Here is a 6,000-nt window from a genome sequence, read left to right as displayed (position 1 = left end):
TGGATTTCTGCCAAACGACGTGCCAAGCACGCCCATGCTACTCTTTTCAGCACACGCGCTTCGCTTTGTGGTAAACAACTTGTTAAGCGTGCACATGCATATTACGGTAGGCGCGCACCTTGTTTTTTGCGAAACCACAAGCTAAGCATGCACATGTTGCTTTTGGGAGAGTGCGCACGTGGATTTCGGCCAAACGACAGGCCAAGCACGCCGATGCTGCTCTTTTCAGCACACGCGCGTCGATTTGTGGTAAACCACTTGTTAAGCAGCCGCATGCATCTTTCGGTAGACGCGCACGTTGTTTTCCGCCAAACCACAAGCTAACATGCACATACAGCTTTTGGCAGAGCGCGCACATAGATTTCTGCCAAACGGCGCGCCAGGCACGCCCATACTGCTCTTTTCAGCACACGCGCATGGATTTGTGCCAAACCACTTGTTAAGCATGCATATGCATCTTTTGGTAGACGCGCACGTTGTTTTCTTCCAAACCAAAAGTTAAGCATGCACATCCGGCTTTTGGCAGAGCATCCACGAAGATTTCTGCCAAAGGACGTGCCAAGCGCGCCCATGCTGAGCTTTTCAGCACACACGCATCGATTTGTGGTAAGCCACTTAATAAGCATGCACAGGCATCTTTTGGTAGATGCGTATTTTGTTTTCTGCCAAACCACAAGTTATGCATGCACATGCTGTTTTTGGCAAAGCGCGCATGTGGATTTATTCCAAACCACGTGCTCAGCACGCGCTTGCTGCTCTCTTCAGCACACGCGCATCGATTGGTGCCAAACCACTTTTTAAGCATGCACATACATCTTTCGGTAGGCGCGCGCTTTGTTTTCTGCCAAACCACAAGCTAAGCATGCACACGCTGCTTTTGGCAGAGCGCGCATGTGGATTTCTACCAAACCACGTGCCAAGCACGCTCATGCTGCTCTTTGCAACACACGCGCATGGATATGTGCCAAACCACTTGTTAAGCATGCACATGCATCTTTCCGTAGAAGCGCCCGTTGTTTTCTTCCAAACCACATGCTAAGCATGCACATGCAGCTTTTGGCAGAGCGCGCACGTGGATTTCTGCCAAACGACGTGCCAAGCACGCCCATGCTGCTCTTTTCAGCCCACGCAGATCGATTTGTGGTAAACCAGTTGTTAAGCATGCACATGCATCTTTTCGTAGACGCGCACGTTGTTTTCTGCCAAACCACAAGTTATGCATGCACATGCAGCTTTTGGCAGAGCGCGCACCTGGATTTCTGCCAAACGACGTGCCAAGCACGCCCATGCTGCTCTTTTCAGCACATGCAGACCGATTTGTTGTAAACAACTTGTTAAGCATGTACATGCATCTTTTCGTACACGAGCACGTTGTTTTCTGCCAAACCACAAGTTATGCATAAACATGCTGCTTTTGGCAGAGCGCGCATGTGGATTTCTACCAAACCACGTGCTAAGAACGCCCATGCTGTTCTTTTCAGCACACGCGCATTGATTTGCGCCAAACCACTTGTTTAGCATGTACATGCATCTTTCGGTAGACGGGCACGTTGTTTTCTGCCAAACCACAAGCCAAGCATGCACGTGCTGCTTTTGGCAGAGCGCGCACGTGGATTTCGGCCAAACGACGTGCCAAGAACGCCCATGCTGCTCTTTTCAGCACACGCGCATCGATTTTTGGTAAACCACTTGTTAAGCATGCACATGCATCTTTCCGTAGAGGCGCACGTTGTTTTCAGCCAAACCACAAGCTAAGCATCCATATGCAGATTTGGCAGAGCGCGCTCGTGGATTTCTGCCAAACGACGTGCCAAGCACGCCCATGCTGCTCTTTTCAGCACACGCGCATCGATTTTTGGTAAACCACTTGTTAAGGATGCACATGCATCTTTTGGTAGGCGCGGACGTTGTTTTCTGCCAAACCACAACTTAAGCATGCATGTGCTGCATTCGGCAGAGCGCGCACGTGGATTTTTGCCAAACCACGTGCTAAGCAGGCCAATACTGGTCTTTTCAGCACACGCGCAGGATTTGTGCCAAACAATTTGTTAAGCATGCACATGCATGTTTCCCTAGACGCGCACGTTGTTTTCTGCGAAACGAGAAGTTATGCATGCACATGCTGCTTTGGGCACAGCGCGCATGTGGATTTCTACCAAACCACGTGCTCAGCACACCAACGCTATTATTTTCAGCACACGCGCATTGATTTGTGCCAAACCACTTGTTAAGCATGCACATGCATCTTTCCGTAGAAGCGCACGTTGTTTTCTGCCAAACCCCATGCTAAGCATGCACATGCAGCTTTTGGCAGAGCGCGCACGTGGATTTCTGCCAAACGACGTGCCAAGCACGCCCATGCTGCTCTTTTCAGCACACGCAGATCGATTTGTGGTAAACCAGTGTTTAAGCATGCACATGCATCTTTCCGTAGAAGCGCACGTTGTTTTCCGCCAAACCACAAGCTAAGCATGCACATGCAGCCTTTGGCAGAGCGCGCAGGTGGATTTCTGCCAAACACGTGCTAAGCACGCCCATGCTGAGCTTATCTGCACACACGCATCGATTTGTGGTAAACCACTTATTAAGCATGCACAGGCATCTTTTGGTAGATGCGTATTTTGTTTTCTGCCAAACCACAAGTTATGCATGCACATGCTGTTTTTGGCAAAGCGCGCATGTGGATTTATTCCAAACCACGTGCTCAGCACGCGCTCGCTGCTCTCTTCAGCACACGCGCATCGATTGGTGCCAAACCACTTTTTAAGCATGCACATACATCTTTCGGTAGACGCGCACTTTGTTTTCTGCCGAACCACAAGCTAAGCATGCACACGCTGCTTTTGGCAGAGCGCGCACGTGGATTTCTACCAAACCACGTGCCAAGCACGCTCATGCTGCTCTTTTCAACACACGCGCATGGATATGTGCCAAACCACTTGTTAAGCATGCACATGCATCTTTCCGTAGAAGCGCACGTTGTTTTCTTCCAAACCACATGCTAAGCATGCACATGCAGCTTTTGGCAGAGCGCGCACGTGGATTTCTGCCAGACGACGTGCCAAGCACGCCCATGCTGCTCTTTTCAGCACACGCAGATCGATTTGTGGTAAACCAGTTGTTAAGCATGCACATGCATCTTTTCGTAGACGCGCACGTTGTTTTCTGCCAAACCACAAGTTATGCATGCACACGCTGCATTTGGCAGAGCGCGCACGTGGATTTCTGCCAAACGACGTGCCTGGCACGCCCATGCTGCTATTTTCAGCACACGCAGATCGATTTCTGGTAAACAACTTGTTAAGCATGCACATGCATCTTTTCGTAGACGCGCACGTTGTTTTCTGCCAAACCACAAGTTATGGATGCACGTGCTACATTTGGCAGAGAGCGCATGTGGATTTCTACCAAACCACGTGCTAAGCACGCCCATGCTGTTCTTTTCAGCACACGCGCATTGATTTGTGCCAAACCACTTGTTGAGGATGTACATGCATCTTACGGTAGACGGGCACGTTGTTTTCTGCCAAACCACAAGCCAAGCATGCACTTTCTTCCTTTGGCAGAGCGCGCACGTGGATTTCTACCAAACCACGCGCCAAGCACGCTCATGCTCCTCCTTTCAACACACGCGCATGGAGTTGTGCCAAACCACTTGTTGAGCATGCAGATGCATATTTTCGTAGAAGCGCACGTTGTTTTCTGCCAAACCGCATGCTAAGAATGCACATGCAGCTTTCGGTAGAGCGCGCACAAGGATTTCTGCCAAACGACGTGCCAGGCACGCCCTTGCTGCTATTTTCAGCACACGCAGATCGATTTCTGGTAAACAACTTGTTAAGCATGCACATGCATCTTTTCGTAGACGCGCACGTTGTTTTCTGCCAAACGACAAGTTATGCATGTACATGCTGCTTTTGGCAGAGCGCGCACGTGCATTTCTGCCAAACGACGTGCCAAGCTCGCCCATGCTGCTCTTTTCAGCACAAGCGCATCGATTTGTGGTAAACCATTTGTTAAGCGTGCACACGCCTATTACGGTAGACGCGCACCTTGTTTTCTGCCAAACCACAATCAAAGCATGCACATGTTGCTTTTGGCAGAGCGCGCACGTGGATTTATTCGAAACCACGTGCTAAGCACGAGCTTGCTGCTCTCTTCAGCACACGCGCATCGATTTGTGGTAAACAACTTGTTAAGGATGCACATGCATATTTCGGTAGACGCGCACGTTGTTTTCTGCCAAACCACAAGGTATGCATGCACATGCTCCTTTTGGCAGAGCGCGCATGTGGATTACTACCAAACCCCTTGCTAAGCACGCCCATGCTGCTCTTTTCAGCACACGCGCATCGATTTGTGCCAAACCACTTTTTATGCATGCACATGCATCTTTCGGTAGACGCGCACGTTGTTTTCTGCCAAACCACAAGCTAAGCATGCACACGCTGCTTTTGGCAGAGCGCGCACGTGGATTTCTACCAAACCACGTGCCAAGCACGCCGATGCTGCTTTTTTCAGCACACGCGCATGGATATGTGCCAAAGCACTTGTTAAGCATGCACATGCATCTTTTGGTAGAGCGCGTACGTGGATTTCTGCCAAACGACGTGCCATGCACGCCCATGCTGCTCTTTTCAGCACACGCAGATCGATTTGTGGTAAACCACTTGTTAAGCATGCACATGCATCTTTCGGTAGATGGGCACGTTGTTTACTGCCAAACCACAAGCCAAGCATGCACATGCTGCTTTTGGCTGAGCTCGCACGTGGATTTCTACCAATCCACGTGCTAAGCAGGCCCATGCTGCTCTTTTCAGCACACGCGTATCGATTTGTGCCAAACCACGTGTTAAGCATGCATAAGCATCTTTTGGTAGACGCGCACGTTGTTTTCTGCCAAACCAAAAGTTAAGCATGCACATCCTGCTTTTGGCAATGCGCGCATGTGGATTTATTCCAAACCAGCTGCTAAGCACGCGCTTGCTGCTCTCTTCAGCACACACGCATCGATTTGTGGTAAACAACTTTTTAAGCATAAATATACATATTTCGGTAGACGCGCACGTTGTTTTCTGCCAAACCACAAGGTATGCATGCACATGCTCCTTTTGGCAGAGCGCGCATGTGGATTACTACCAAACCCCTTGCTAAGCACGCCCATGCTGCTCTTTTAACACACGCGCATCGATTTGTGCCAAACCACTTTTTAAGGATGCACATACATCTTTCGGTAGACGCGCACGTTGTTTTCTGCCAAACCACAAGTTATGATGCACATGCTGCATTTGGCGAGCGCGCATGTGAATTTCTACCAAACCCCGTCCTAAGCACGCCCATGCTGCTCTTTTCAGCACACGAGCATAGATTTCTTCCCAACCACTTGTTAAGCAGGCACATGCATTTTTCGGTAGACGCGCACGTTGTTTTCTGCAAAACCACAAGCTAAGCATGCATATGCTGCTTTTGGCAGAGTGCGCAATTGGATTCCTACCAAACCACATGCTAAGCTTGCCCATGCTGCTCTTTTCAGCCCACGCGCATGGATTTCTGCCAAACCATTTCTTAAGCATGCACATGTATCTTCCCGTAGATGCGCATGTTGTTTTCTGCCAAACCACAATTTATGCTTGCACATGCTGCTTTTTGCAGAGCGCCAATGTGGATTTCTACCAAACCACGTGCTAAGCACGCCCCTGCTGCTCTTTACAGAACACGCGCATCGATTTGTCGTAAACAACTTGTTAAGCATGCACATGCATCTTTCCGTAGAAGCACACGTTGTTTTCCGCCAAACCACGTGCTAAGCATGCCCATGCTGCTCTTTTGAGCACACGCGCATGTATTTGTGCCAAACCATTTGTTAAGCATGCAGATGCATCCTTCCGTAGATGCGCACGTTGGTTTCTGCCAAACCACAAGCTAAGCATGCACATGGTGCTTTTGTCAGAGCGCGCACGTGGATTTCGGCCAAAGGACATGCCAAGCACGCCCTTGCTG

The sequence above is a fragment of the Dermacentor variabilis genome, chromosome 3 (genome assembly GCF_050947875.1).
Source record: "Dermacentor variabilis isolate Ectoservices chromosome 3, ASM5094787v1, whole genome shotgun sequence".
Taxonomy (NCBI): Eukaryota; Metazoa; Arthropoda; class Arachnida; order Ixodida; family Ixodidae; genus Dermacentor; species Dermacentor variabilis.
Note: the sequence above shows the minus strand (reverse complement) of the source record.